At 43.2% G+C, this 14575-nt stretch overlaps 1 protein-coding gene across 1 annotated transcript in view; it reads left to right on the forward strand.

Annotated features, from left to right (window-relative positions):
* The window catches only part of PRKCE (protein kinase C epsilon), a 549400-nt gene extending 548454 nt beyond the window's left edge, over nt 1–946 (forward strand). The window contains exon 16 of the transcript XR_013164248.1: nt 18–946. The gene's annotated coding sequence lies outside the window, so the exon portion shown is untranslated. The remainder of the gene's footprint in view (nt 1–17) is intronic.
* The last annotated feature ends 13629 nt before the right edge of the window (nt 947–14575 follow it).

Consider the following 14575-nt stretch of genomic DNA (forward strand, 5'->3'; position numbering starts at 1 on the left):
CATCTCATTTTCTTTAGGGAAGACATGACAATCTGCCCATCATACTCACGCATCACTGCCACGCTCTTGTTTTCCTTCTGCTTCCTTCACCATTCTGAACTTCGGACAAGCGAGCAAGATCTCACCTGCAGTGCAGAATGGCCTTGTCCACATGGCTTGGTGGTGTTGGCACATCAGCAGGGGTGGGGCCCTTCCTACTGGACAATGGGCAAGTTTGCTGGAAAGTCAAATGATACATTCCACCCAGCAGCTGGGGCAGTTGGTCAGCAGCTATCCTGCCCCAGAGAGGCCCCTGCCGCTACCCCAAGCCTGGTGCGCTGAGATGTCCCCAGCTTGGGGCTGGAGCCGGTGAAGTTTTCACACAGGTAGATTTGCCTCCAGAGTGGATCTATCTGTAGAAAAAGGCTTGTCTGTTCCTATAGTATTCATTGTTTCATTTTAGTTTTCACAAGAGTTTGAAAATGGACACACTGTTATATGTTTCTGCCAGTTCTTTCTAATCTTTCCAGTGTTCTCTCTCTTTCTCTTTTTTAAAGAAAAACAAAATGGAATGCAAAAAAAAAAAAAATGCCAAAAAAATATATGAAGGATAGCTGTTCTCCTGTATTCACTCATTATGGACTTTGTGAAGTGGAAATATAATTTTTTTCTCCAAAGGTGAAAAAGAATGCATTCTTGCTTTAAAAAAAAAAAAAAAAAAAGAAGGCTAAAAAACTTACCTCTTTTTAAATTATGTGCAAAATAATTCTGACTAAATATAAAATGTATTCAGTTTTAGGGACTTTTTATTGTATTGTGATGCTTTATTTGTACATTTTTTTTTCCTTTCTGGGTGTAATTTTAATCTCTTGCCATTCATTAGTGTTATTTCATTGTAAACATTATTGTGCCAAATGTACTGTATTCAAAAGGATGTGAATGTGTATTGTTTCAGAACCTAATAAATACAATGATGTTAAATCTTATTTTTTCAGTCACAGTGAGCATTTTTATCTTCTTTGTGAGTGGCAGAATGGCACTAATGCCGTTTTTTTTGCTTTTTGTGCATTTGAGATTCCAAAATTCCAAAATCTACTCATGGTTTTGAGCTTCCCCCTTCTCTCTAAGATGTATAAACAATGCAAATGGACATATTTGTGTCCTCCCCTTTCCCACCCTGCCTTGCCTCTGTGCTCCTGAATCTGCAGTCAAAGGGCTATAGGGGGATCTGTGCAGATTGGACATAGCTTTGGGCAAGAAGCAAAACTGTCTTTTCTGCCTTGGAGTGCTGGGAGACGAGCAAGCAAAGCAGGCAGCAGCCACCTCCTCATGCTTCTCATTGCTAGAGAAGCAAATGCTGGGCCTCTTTGCAATAAGGGCCCATTCGAGCCTCTCCAGGACTCAGTTTCTGGCCTGTTGTTCAGAACTTGAGGCCTTTAGGATCCAAGGAACCCCTCCTAGGCTAGGAGCCCCTTGAAAACTGGACTCGGAGTGCGGACTGGCCAGTGGCCCCGCGTGTAGCTGCTGCCACCTCCCATGTCAGCCGGTATTTACGGCAATCAGGGAGGTTCTTCTTCCACTCTGGGGTCCTTTCCCACCATTCCCCTAATTTGCAGGGTTCCTGTAATTCTTTCTGCAATACAGAATTTTCAAGAAGGTTTGAAACCCAAAGAGTACATTCTTGAGTACAGCACAAACTTCTATTAGCCAAAACTCCCGGTCCTTTAGAGTTATGGACATGGATGACAGTTTACAGTTTTTCATCCCAAGGTGAAGGGATGTTCTAATTTGTCATCCTTCCAGCACACAAAATCGTTTCTCCGTAGGCCTTCCAATGACTTTGCTATATCATCCTGGGAGGTTTCTCCTTCTCAATTTTCCCTCTCTCAGCAACACAGCCGACCTACCTGGAGATGTAAGCCCGGATCTCCAGACCCACCCCAAGAACGAGATTGCATCCGTCACACACTTTTCTCTCTGACCCAAGCAACGGTTCCTAGGTAAGTGGCGCAAGGAGGAGAAAGCTTGCTACCAGCTTATCTGTCTTATCATGAAATTTAAATATAAATCAGGAGATAATGAATTAAGAAGCTGTTCTACAGAGAGTTGTACACCAGGGCTCATGACAGCATTATTTACAAGAGCCAAAAGGTAGAAGCCACTCAAGTGTTCGTCAACAGATGAATGGGTAAACAACATGTGGTATATACACACAAGGGAATATTAGTCAAGTAATAAAAGGAATGGCGCTAGAAACACGTGCTACAGAAGACATCATGTTTGAGTGAAGTAAGTCAAACACAAAAGAACAGATACATATGACTGCATTTAGATGAAATACCTAGAATATGCAAAATCAGAGTCAGAAACTGAGTACAGATCGGTGGGGGATGGGAGTAGGAAGTGAATACAAAAAGGGTTTCTGTTTGGGGTGAAAGAAAAATTTTGGTGGTAATAATATATCATTGTGAATGTAATTAACATCACTGGATTGTATACTTTGGGGTGATTGAGTTGTGAAATTTTATGTTGTGTATATGTTACTACAATTAAAAAACAAAAAAGAGACTAAAGAAACCACAACGAACGCAATACATCATGCTTGGCTGGATCTAATAATGGAAGAGAAAATACATGAAAGTACATTAGTGGGACTATTGCAAAAAGAAATATAGACTGGTATGCTTTATATCAATGTTAATTTATGAGGGAAATTAGAAAAGACTTAGATGCAAATGAAAACAAAGACACAGCCTGCCGAAATTTATAAGATGTATTGAAGGTGGTGCTCAGAGGAAAATTAAGTTATGAATGTCTACATTAAAAAAGAAGAGAGATCCCAAATTAATAACCCAACTTCACATCTTAAGAACTAGAAAAAGAAGTGCAAAGTAAACTTAAAGTTAGCAGAAGAAAGGAAATAATTAAAACTTAGAGTGGAGGAAAATGAAATAGGGAATAGAAAAATAATTAAGAGAATAAATGAAACAGAAAGTTGTTTCTTTGAAAATATCGATGGAAAGGCAAACCTTTTGCTAGACTAACAAAGAAAAAAAGAAATGACACCAAAAAAACTAAAATAAGAAAGGAAAATGCTGATCCCACTATACATCTACAGAAATAAAAAGATCATAAGAGAATATTATGAATAATTATACATCAAACTAAATCTAGAAGAAATGGAAAAAACTCCTAGAAGTACATCAATTACCCAGATTAACTCAAGAAATAAAAGAAAGCAAATCTATTACAAGTAGAGATTGAATCAATAATCAAAAATGTTCCACCAAAGGAAAGTCCAGGAATAGATGGTTTCACTGGTGAATACTACCAAACAGTCTACAAACTTGTCCAAAGGATTCAGGAGAGAACACTTTTTAACTTATTCTATGAGGCCAGCATTACTCTGACACCAAAGCCTGATAACATCACAAGAAAAAAAAGATACAGACTAATTTTCCTTATAAATAGAGATGTCAATATCCTCAATAGAATACAAGCAAATTGAATCCAATAGTATATTAAAAAAATTATATACCATGACCAAGTGGGCTCTATCCCTGGGATGCCAGAGGGTTTCAATATGGGAAAATCAATCAGTGTGATACACTACATAAAGGGGAATAAACTACATGATTATCTCAATAGATGCAGAAAAAGCATTTGGCAAAATCCAGCTCTCTTTCTTGATAAAAACACTCAGAAAAAATAGGAGTAGAAGGGAACTTTTTCAACATGATAAAGGCTACTTATGAAAAGACCAGAGCTAATGTCATTTTCAATGGTGAAAGACTTAAATCTTTCCCACAAGAGCAGGAATGAGACACAGATGCCCACTCTTACCACTGCTATTTAACATTGTACTAGAAGTTCTTGCCAGAGCAATTAGTCAAGAAAAAAAAAAAACCTATCCAAATTGAAAAGGAAGAAGTAAAACCATCTCTGTTTTCAGATGACATGATCTTATATAGAGAAAATCCAAAGGAATCCACGAGAAAATATTAGAGCTAATAAATCAAGGTAAGTCACAGGGTACAAGGTCAACACGTATATAACTATTGTGGTCCCTATACACCAGCCCTGAACAAATCAAGGTGAAATTAAAGAAAACAATTCCATTAACATCATCTAAAATGCTAAAATATCTAGGAATAAATTTAACCAAGGATACAAAAGACTGGAGTACTTAAAACTACAAAGCATTGCAGAAATAAAGAAGACCTGAATAAATGACAAATATCCCATGTTCATAGATTGGAAGCACCAATATTGTTAATATATCAATATTACCAAAAGCAATATACAAATTTAATGCCACCCCTATCAAATTCCAGTAGCCTTTTTTTGAAGAAATGGAAAAACCAATCCTCAAAATCATATGGAACTTCAAGGGGCCCTGACTGAAAAATAACAAGGCTGGAGGACTTCCCAATTTTAACTGTACTACAAAGTGACAGTAATCAAAACATTGTGTTACTGGCACGAAGAGAGACCAAAAAATCAGTGGAACAGAACCAAAGTCTGGAAATAAACCCATGCATGTATGGCCAATTGATTTTTTAACAAGGCTGTTAATTACATGCAGTGGGGAAAGAATAGTCTCTTCAACAAATCGTATTGGAAAAACAGTATATCCATGAGCATAAGAATGAAATTAGACCCCTAGCTCACATCACATTCAAAAATCAACTCAAGGGGCGGGCCGCGGTGGCTCAGCGGGCAAAGTGCTTGCCTGCTATGCCGGAGGACCTCGGTTCGATTCCCGGCCCCAGCCCATGTAACAAAAACGGAGAAACAGAATACAATAAAACAAGAAAATGTTTAAAAATGTTTCCCTTCCTTCTATCCTTCCTTCCTTCTCTCTGTCTTTCCTTTAAAAAAAAAAAAAAAAAAAAAAATCAACTCAAAATGGATCAAAGACCTAAATAGAAACATTAAAACTATAAAACTCTTAACAGATAACATCAGCAAGAAATCTTCATGACCTGGAGTTCAACAAAGCGTTCTTAGGTAAGACACCAAAAGCAGAAGCAGCAAAAGAAACAATAGATAAATTTGGTTTCATCAAAATTAAAAACTTTTGTGCACCAAAGGACATTACCAGGATAGAGAAAAGACATCCTACAGAAAGAGAGAAAATAGTTTCAAATCATCTATCAGACAAGGACTTAATATCCAGACTATATATAGAACGTTGACAATGCAACAACAACAAAAAACCCAATTAAAGAATGGGCAAAGGCCTTGATCTTGAGGTTTGCTCTTGTGAAGCTTATGTATACAGTGGAGAAGCTTAGCCTACCTATAAGCATGCCTAAGAGTTACTTCTGGAGAACCTCTTTTGTTGCTCAGATGCGGCCTCACTCTCTCTAAGCCCAGCTCTGCAAATGAAATCATTGCCCTCTTGCCTACATGGGACATGACACCCACGAGTGAAAGTCTCCCTGGTGGTGTGGGGGATGACCCCAGGGATGAATTTGGCCCTGGCACCATGGGATCAACAATGCCACTCTGATCAAAAGGGAGAAAAGAGGGCGGGCCACGGGGGCTCAGCAGGTAAGAATGCTTGCCTGCCATGCCAGAGGACCTGGGTTTGATTCCCGGTGCCTGCCCATGTAAAAATAAAAAAGGGGGAGAAAAGAAGTGTAACAATTAAGGTATCAGTGGCTGAGAGAGTTCAAATGAGTTGAGAGGCTACTCTGGAGGTAACTCTTACACAAGCTTTAGTTAGACATTGCTATCTATCATAACTTGCCAACCCCCAACCAAAAGCATTTCAGCCAATCCTAAAGATCACCTAGGGCAATATATAAGATTCTACAAAGGTTCCACGCACTAGGGTAACTTTCCAGAAACCTACAGCCTCCAGATGGGTCCCTGGACCAGATAAGTCGTGAAACCTAGAGGGGTCAGCCTCTCCAGAACATGAGATAGTTCCATCTCCCTACTCCATATTATTGGCAGCCCCTTCCAACATGAAAAAGTTTGGGCAGAGCCCAAATACCCTTAAGAGTGGGATAGAAAGATCAAAGGGATGAGGGAAAATGTAGGGTTTAACAAATGAGTGTGATTGCTGAATCATTATATTGATATTTCTTTTAGTCTCCAGTAACTTAGAGCAGCTAGAAGTAAAATCTAAAATTGTGGAATTGTAAGCCATACCAAACTCTGAAATCTATTCTAAAACTAATTGTTGCACTATGCTTTGGAATTTATTGCTTTTTTGTATATATGCTGTTTTTCACAAAAAAGAAAAAAAAGTTGATTGTAATGATAAAAGTATATATATATATACTTTCTAATCTCTAATGTTCTGGAACAGCTAGAGATAAAATCTGAGATGATGGTATGGTAGCCCATGACAAACTCTGGGATCTGTCCTGTAATTGCTTATTGAAGAGTGCTTTGAAAACTATTGCTTTTTTTCTTATTTTGCTTTGTATATATATATATTATACAATAAAAAAAAGTTGAAAAAAATTGGAACAAAAAAAAATGAGCAAAGGACTTGAAAAGACATATTTTCAATGGAGATATAGAAATGGCCATAAACAGGAAAAGATGCTCAACATCATTAGCTATTAGGCAAGTGCAAATAAAAACCAAAACGAGATAGCCCCTTACACCCTCAAGGATGGCTATTACTTCTCCCTGAAGGCCAGCGTTCCAGGGCTGGCTCCTAGAGACCCTTGGTCCTTGGCTTTTCTGTCACATCCCAATGCCCATGACGATGTCTTCTCCTTTCTTCGCTGGTTTCCATTGACTTCCAGCTTCTTCCCATGGCTTCAGACACACAGACACACACAGAGAGACTGTGTGTCTGAATTTCATTCTGTTTATAAAGCACTCCAGTAATCCAGATTAAAGCCCAACCTAATTCAGCTGGGCTACCCCATAATTGAACTAACATCATCAAGAGTGCCTATTTACAATGGGCCCACACCCACCAGACTGGATTAAGATTCAGAATATGTTTTTCTGGGGTACAAAATTCTATCCCAAACAGTGGTACATACACGCAATGGAATATTATTTGGCTATAAGAAAGGATGGATTTATGGGACATGCTGTAACATGAAAGAACCTTGAAAATCTTGTGCTCAGTGAAATAAGCAAGGCAAACAAGAACAAAATACGTATGATGATCACTCGTAAGAGATGATGCGAAATCGCTTTCTCAGAGATAGAAAGGACGTTAGAGAATGCAGGGGAAGGGGGTGAGGAAAGGAGGAGTGTTTTTTGGAAAAGAAAAATGTTAAATTTCTTGAATTTGATACTCTACTTAATGAGATTATATAAGTGAGTGTCCTTGTTCTTAGGAAATGTGCATGGCAGTGTCACATTTTGGAGGTGTCTGATGTATTTAACCTAACCTCAAATGTTTAGAAAATAGATGATGGCTGGGTAGAAGGTAGACAGATGGATGATAGAATGATATAACAAATGTGGCAGAATGCTAATAGTTGGTAAATCTGGGCATCTGCGTGGAAGATATATTGGAGTTCTATATATTGTTTCTGGATTTTTTCTTCCCTTTTTTTTTTTTTTTGCAATTTCCCTGTAAATTCAAAATTACTTCAAGATAAATAGTTAAAGAGACAAAAGGAGTTGTTCTAGGAAGCTGAGACTATGTCCCATTGAGTATTTCCCCAAATGCAGTATGACTAGCTGTGCTGGTTTAAAAGGAAGTATGCCTCTTAGAAAAGCCATGTTTTAATCAAAATATCATTTTGTAAAGGTAGAATAATCTCTATTCAATACTGTATGTTTGAAACTGTAATCAGATCATCTCCCTGGATGATAGGATTTAGTCAAGAGTGGTTGTTAAACTGGATTAGGGGGCGACGTGTCTACACCCATTTGGGTGGATCTTGATTGGTTTATTGGAGTCCTATAAAACAGGAAATATTTTGGAGAACGAGAGATTCAGAGAGAGCAACACTACGAAGCAGAAAGTCCACCAGCCAGCGACCTTTGGAGATGAAGATGGAAAATACCTCCCGGGTAGCTTCATGAAATAGGAAGCCAGGAGAAGACGGTAGCAGATGACACGGTGTTCACCATGTGCCCTTCCAGATGAAAGAGGAACCCTGAACTTCATTGGCCTTCTTGAACCAAGATATCTTTCCCTGGATGCCTTTGATTGGACATTTCTATAGACTTGTTGTAATTGGGACATTTTCTCGACCTTAGAACTGTAAATTAGCAACTTATTAAATTCCCCTTTTTAGAAGCCATTCCGTTTCTGGTATATTGCATTCCAGCAGCTAGCAAACTAGAACACACCAGTCTAGGCCTCCTTTGCCTAGTGGCTCAGAAGAGAAATGGCCCCAAAGTCTTGGAGAGGAGAGAACTCATTCTCTCGAGTCAATGCCTTCCACTGACAAATCACACTGAAGCTATAAGAAAAGCCAATTGCCAATCAGTGTCTCTCATCTGGAACCCCTCCCCCCTCCACATTCTCAGAGAGAAAGCCAGGCCCGACCCGGGAAGCTGTGGCCTCTGGTCCCTGGCAAGTGGCGAACGGCCTCAGACCTGCTTCAGGAAAGCCTGGCTCTGAGGCCCTGCCCCTGAATGGAGAAGCAGCCCACCTAACAGATGTCTCGCAGGGGGAAGCCATGGGAAAACTGCCCCTTCTCTAGTTTCTCATACCTGAGTGCGGTCCAGGGTTTGGGAGTTTCCAGCAGCCCAAAGTCCCCATGCAAAAAATATCAGAACCCCTAGGCATGCATTGTCATGGTGCTCGGAGTGGTGGAGAAATAGAAAGGAAAGAAGGCTTAAGATCCCCATTATGAAGTCTATTTTTACCTTAAAATACTTCAGTGTAGACAATGTGATATTATACATGTTGTATATGAATTAGTTTTAAGTTACATCTGATCAAAAAGACACGCTCCGAAAAAAAAAAAAAATTACAAGAAACAAAAAGACACGCTCCAGAGATGGACAGCCAGCTGAACAAACAGACCGCAGTCATCCAGAAGGCTGGGGCAAGTGTTTCAATTCATTTTCATATGCTTTCAACACCTGGGGTGTTTGTTATTCACATAAAATGTGCTAGAAAATGATTTTTTCAAGGAAAATGGTTAACTATAATAAAGGATTTTAGAAAGGCATTCCGTCAATAATATTAGTATTGTTGTAAGTAGATAGACAAAAATATTTTTGAGGCAAATTTCCACATCTTCGGAAACAGCATATAAAAATCTAGAGAGTTTGCAACTTCCCTAGCAATCAGAAAAGCCCAAATGTAAATCAAACTGCAGTACTACTTCAGATTCCACTTTGCACCTTTTTGACTGAATCAAAAAGGCAGGCAATAGCAATAGGAACTTGCATTGTTTCTGGTTTGAGTACAAAATGGTCCAACCACTTTGAAAAACTTTGGCAGTATCTACAAAAGCCAAATAGATGGAGCCCCTGAATGAGGAGAGAAGTGTATCAATTGTAGAATGGTTCCACAAATGGTGGAAGAGCCACACAGCGGAGCACTGTCTGGCAATGAGAATGAATGCTTTACAGCTACACACACCAACACAGATGAATCTCACAACCTAACGTTAAAGAACCAGGGACAGAGGGATAGACACTGGGTGGGTCCATTTATATCAAGTGCAAAAACAGGCAAGACTAATCTGTGCTGCTAGAAGTCATCAATTTTAGGCTATTACTAGTTTTAGCTTACTATTGATTGTCTTTTTTTGTGCCAGATACTACGTTAAGTACTTTACATGAGTAGCCCATTTACCCTCACAAAAATCACTTCAAATACTGTAATTATCCCCATCTTAAAGATAAGGAAACTGAGGCTCACAGAAGTTATATCATGTATTTAGTCCTCACAACTCCACAAGACTGTTATATTCTTATGCCCATTTTGCGGATAGGAAAACTGAAGATCGCCCAAGTTCTCAAACCCAGTGACAGGTGAGGTCTGGCTGATACCAGAGACTCTACAGAGAGTTCTCACACAGGGACAGCTGTGTCCCCAGAGCAGCAGAGAACTATTCATTGGTGAATTATCCTACAACTTCTTATGAAATCCCTACTATGCACTAGGCTCCTCAGCTAGACTCTTGATGTACATTAGTGAACAAAAAGATAAAATCCCTGCACACACAGAACTGGATTGGGGGTGGGGGAGGGGGCGTGGCAGAGGCTGTGTGGATAGTCAATCAGCTGTAAACGTTGCCATTAACTGAATTACATAATATAGGTTCAAAGATCCAGGCCCGCTCTAATATTTGAATCAAGACTACCAATGGAACCCCATTCAGCAACTGTTAAAAAAGCTGAAAAAGTGATCGGACTTCATCTAGAGATATGAATGAAGCTGATGTGGATAGGACTAAGGTAAATCAGATTACTAGGAAAAGGGTGGTATGGCCCATATTTTCAAACTTCAACCTCTAGGCAAGACCAAAGGGAGAGATGTTTATTTGGTGCAAAATTTCTGTTTGGGGCAGCATATTATCTAATTTAACTTGTATGGTCAGTTTACTTGAACACCAGAATTACATGGAATCTTGAATAGGGCATGAGATCTCGTTGGTTTGTACAGGTTCTTGTGATATCCCGGTATATCCCAGAGTAATTTGGGCAAAGATTAAAAATTTTTTTACAAAGTCCCCTTGGAGGACTGTGGAGAAAGGAAGAAATATTCAATTTCCCCATCTGGGGAATTCCTGATATTCTCGCAAGCAGTGGGGACAGCTAATTCAATAGGCTCACCCCTATGAAACTTATTCCTGCAAAGGAGAGGCTAAGCCTACTGATTATGCTTAAGAATCACCCCCCGAAGAACCTGTTTTGTTGCTCAGATGTGGCCTCTCTCTCTAAGCTGACTCGGCAGGCGAACTCACTGCCCTCGCTCCTAAGTGGGACATGACTCCCAGGGGTGTAAGTCTCCCTGACAATGTGGGACAGAATTCCTGGGCTGTGCTGAGACCCAGCATCATGGGATTGAGAAAGCCTGCTAGACCAAAAGGGGGAGGAGAGAAATGAGCAAAATAAAGTCTCAGTGGCTGCTACAAGAAGTTACCCTGGAGGTTATTTCTTATACATTATATAGCTATTCCTTTTTAGTTTATGGTGTTTTGGAGTGGCTAGAGGGAACTGTGTTTCAGTAGCTTTGATTCTTGGAGAAAACTGTTTACCTATGTAGCTTTTACAATGTGACTGTGTGATTGTGAAAACCTTATGCTCCTGTCATCCAGGGTATGGACAGATGGATTTTAAAAAAGGATTAAAAAATAAATAATAGGGCAGGCCACGGTGGCTCAGTGACAGAGTTCTTGCCTGCCATGCCGGAGACTGGGGTTCAGTTCCCGGTACCTGCCCGTGTAAATAAATAACTAGATAACGGGGGAGATAAAGGGTAAAAATGGATAGATTGAAATACTGTGGGTCAGTGAGAGGGAGGGATAAGGGGTATGGAATGTATGAGTTCTTTTTTCTTCTTTTTATTTATTTTTCTGGAGTGATACTAATGTTCTAAAAATGATCATGGTAAAAAATACACAGCTGTATGATGAAAAAAGTAATCATACTGTAGTGAGGAATGTACAGCTACATGATGATACCATGAACCACTGATTGTACAATTTGGATGATCATATGGTATGTGAATATATAATATGCCTCAATAAAATTGCATTTAAAAAAAAAGTACCAATGGAAGCCCATATACCATATGGCTAAATATTATAGCCATATAATAAAGTTATAAATCCAACTATTGTTAAATAAAATATCCTTGTCCCTTGCCAAATACATCTTTGTAGCAGCCTGGAAAGCTGGTCTTGAATTTAGAAACTTCAGACGCTTTGGGGTTTCTCCCCGAAACGCATGGAATGTATGCGTTCCCGCCTGCTCTTCCCAGCCCGGGCCGCGGTTCTAACCACGTAGGCCTCGAGTGCAGGCGCGTGGCACCCCAATATTCATGTCCGACCCCCATCCACAGCCCCGGCCAGGCGTGCCCGTGCCGGGGGCGGTTCACCTAGGAGGATGGACCCACGGACAAGCTCTGGGCAGGCTCTGAAGGTGGGCTCTAGGAACACATCAGGCAGGCCGTTCCAGCCTCCTGGTACCAGGAGGTGGCCTAGAAGTGGGGTCTGCAGGCCCCTTCCCCCTTGGCGAGGGGAGCTGCCAGAGGGCCGGGTGCCCACTGAACTGCAGGGCTTCGCGTGGGGGCCTCTGGCCGGGTTCCAGGACTGAACTAAAAGGGTGATGGGCTAGGGAGAGACGAGTAAGGCAAGGCAAAGAGAACCAGAATGGGGGTGGGGGGGGGGGCCTGAACTAGATTCAAATGCAGCCAGAAACCCAGGTTCGATTCCTGAAGCCTGCACATGCCAAAAAAAATGTAACTAAGAGGATGGATGAATGAAGGAACCAGCAGAAGCTCACGCGCAGTTTCCGAAGTGTCCCAGGGTGGCAGGCTGGTAGGGTGGGGTGTGGGAAATGGGCAGCCCCCTCAGGCACAGCGAGAGCCTGCTGAGAGGTCACTCAGCCTCCTTTTTTTCTTTGGCTGTGGAGGCCAAATCAACAGACCGTACCGGAGGAGGTCTTCCTTTGGGACTTTGATGCCGCTACACAGCAGAGGGGTTGGGAGGTGGTTTTTCCTGGAGCAGAACAATATCGTGCTTATGTAAGGGTGCCTGGCCCCGGCCCCTGCCCCCTCTGAGTTTTCAGTGGTCCTGGGGCGGGGTTTTCGCCTAGGGGCCCCTCCCTCCTGGAACCCGTTAATCCAGGGCTGGCAGCGCTGGGCCCTGCCTCCACCTAGGAAGTAAATATACATATATATATCAGATTATATAATAATATATAATAATATATATTATTATAGGATATACTCAGCCTATCTCACTTCCACATTATGGTCCTGAGAAAGACAGGTGAGAGAGCAAGGAGGCGAGAATGAGGGAGGAGAGAGGCTCAGGCTGGGGTCAGGAGGAGAGAGGCCAGGAGGAGGCAGGAGCAGCAGCAGCTGGTGTGGGCCCAGGGGCTGCTCAGGTGGGCTCTGGGTGTCAGCTGTGTCTGGCCTGTGAAATGTTAATCAACTGACTGTGTGCCTCCAGCTCTTCAGCTGCTCCAGGGGGGCTCTTCTGAAGGGGAAAATGAGGACCCCTCCCCACCTCGAGTAGGCACCATCCCTAAGAGGCCAGAATAGTGACACAGAGGGCCACACTGGGGGCCCCAGGAGGTCAGAGCCAGGGCTGCAGGGGTGACCGTCCCCAGCTGGTTCAAGGCCCACTGCTTAGCCGAGGCCAGCCCCGCCAGAGCCTGTCCAGTCCATGCTACTGTCCCTCCTCGAAGACTTTGCTTTCCACTCCAGCCTGCCCCGCCCAGCACTGGGGGGCGGTGGGGGAGGGGATTTAAATCTGCCTTCGTGTGGATGTGGCAGGGGACACGGTTCATGGGGTTGCCAGTGGGGGTGCCGAGGGCCAGGGGCTGGGGCCAGCAGGAAGCTCTGCTCTCCCACCACCAGCCCCGTCCCTGCCCAGATGCCGGGGCTGAGGGAAAGCCTAGGGCTGAGGACAGGAAGGAGCTGCAGGACAGGGGGAGATGGCCGGGAAGGGGGGGTCTGGGGAGGGGCCAGCACCCCGGCTAGGAGAGTTACTTTGGCAGAAGAAGGGAGGCTAATTAGATCATTTAGGGGAGAGAGGCACTTTTCTCTTGCCCAGGTCCTCTCAGCGCTCAGACGGCGGGGTTGAGACTGTGTCCAATGATGCCAGCGGGACAGGGCACTGTCCCACATTTCCGGCATTGCAGCCACCAGTGAGGGCTCTGAGTCTCAGAGAGGCTCCACAACTTCTCTAAGCCACACAGCCAGCGCGGGGCAGATCCACGGCTCCAGATGAAATTGGAATCTGGAGCCGATTGGCACCAAAGACACGGCTGTTCCCACCCTGTGCCCGAGTCACCCCCAGGCCCTCTTTGCAGGGAAGTGTCCCCTCCATTGAAATCCACGTAATTGTTTGACAGAATTAGACCTGGGCTGTGCTCTCTAAATGCTTTGGATGTGAGCACAAAGGCACAGCCGGGAAGCAGGGCAGGAGATGTCTGGGGTGCTTTTTCTCCGTTCCCGCCCTTCTTCCCTTGCCACCTCCTAGCAGGGCTCTGAGAGCTGGTCCTCAAGTTCAACAAAGCCTGTGTCCTCCACCCCAGGCACCCCTCCCCATCACCGAGAAAAGAAACCACCCCCGTGGATTATTCTAAGCAGGAAGCCGCGTTTTCAATTCACTGGAAAACAGGAAATGCCTCCAAGGGCCCGAAGTCTCTGTGGTGGCTGTGCCCCTCTCACAGGGTCTGCACCCAGGCCAGCTGCTGAGGCCAGCCTGGAAAAAAGTCCACCCAGCCCCCAGCCCCCGGAGCATGCCCCTTCAGCCCCTGCTCAGCACCCTGGGCGTTCCGGATTAGGGCAATCATGCTGAAATGCCAAGGGCGCTGTGTGAGGTGCCAGAGAGGCTAATTAGCTCTGCAAGGAGAACATACCGCCAAGGGTTGGGGTTGGGGCTGCTCACCCCAGCCAGACTCACCTCTGACCCCAGGCAGAGACCAGCTGACCCCCAGCCTCAGCAAGACTCTCATCCCTAGC

This window comes from Tamandua tetradactyla, chromosome 17 (genome assembly GCF_023851605.1).
Source record: "Tamandua tetradactyla isolate mTamTet1 chromosome 17, mTamTet1.pri, whole genome shotgun sequence".
Classification (NCBI taxonomy): Eukaryota; Metazoa; Chordata; class Mammalia; order Pilosa; family Myrmecophagidae; genus Tamandua; species Tamandua tetradactyla.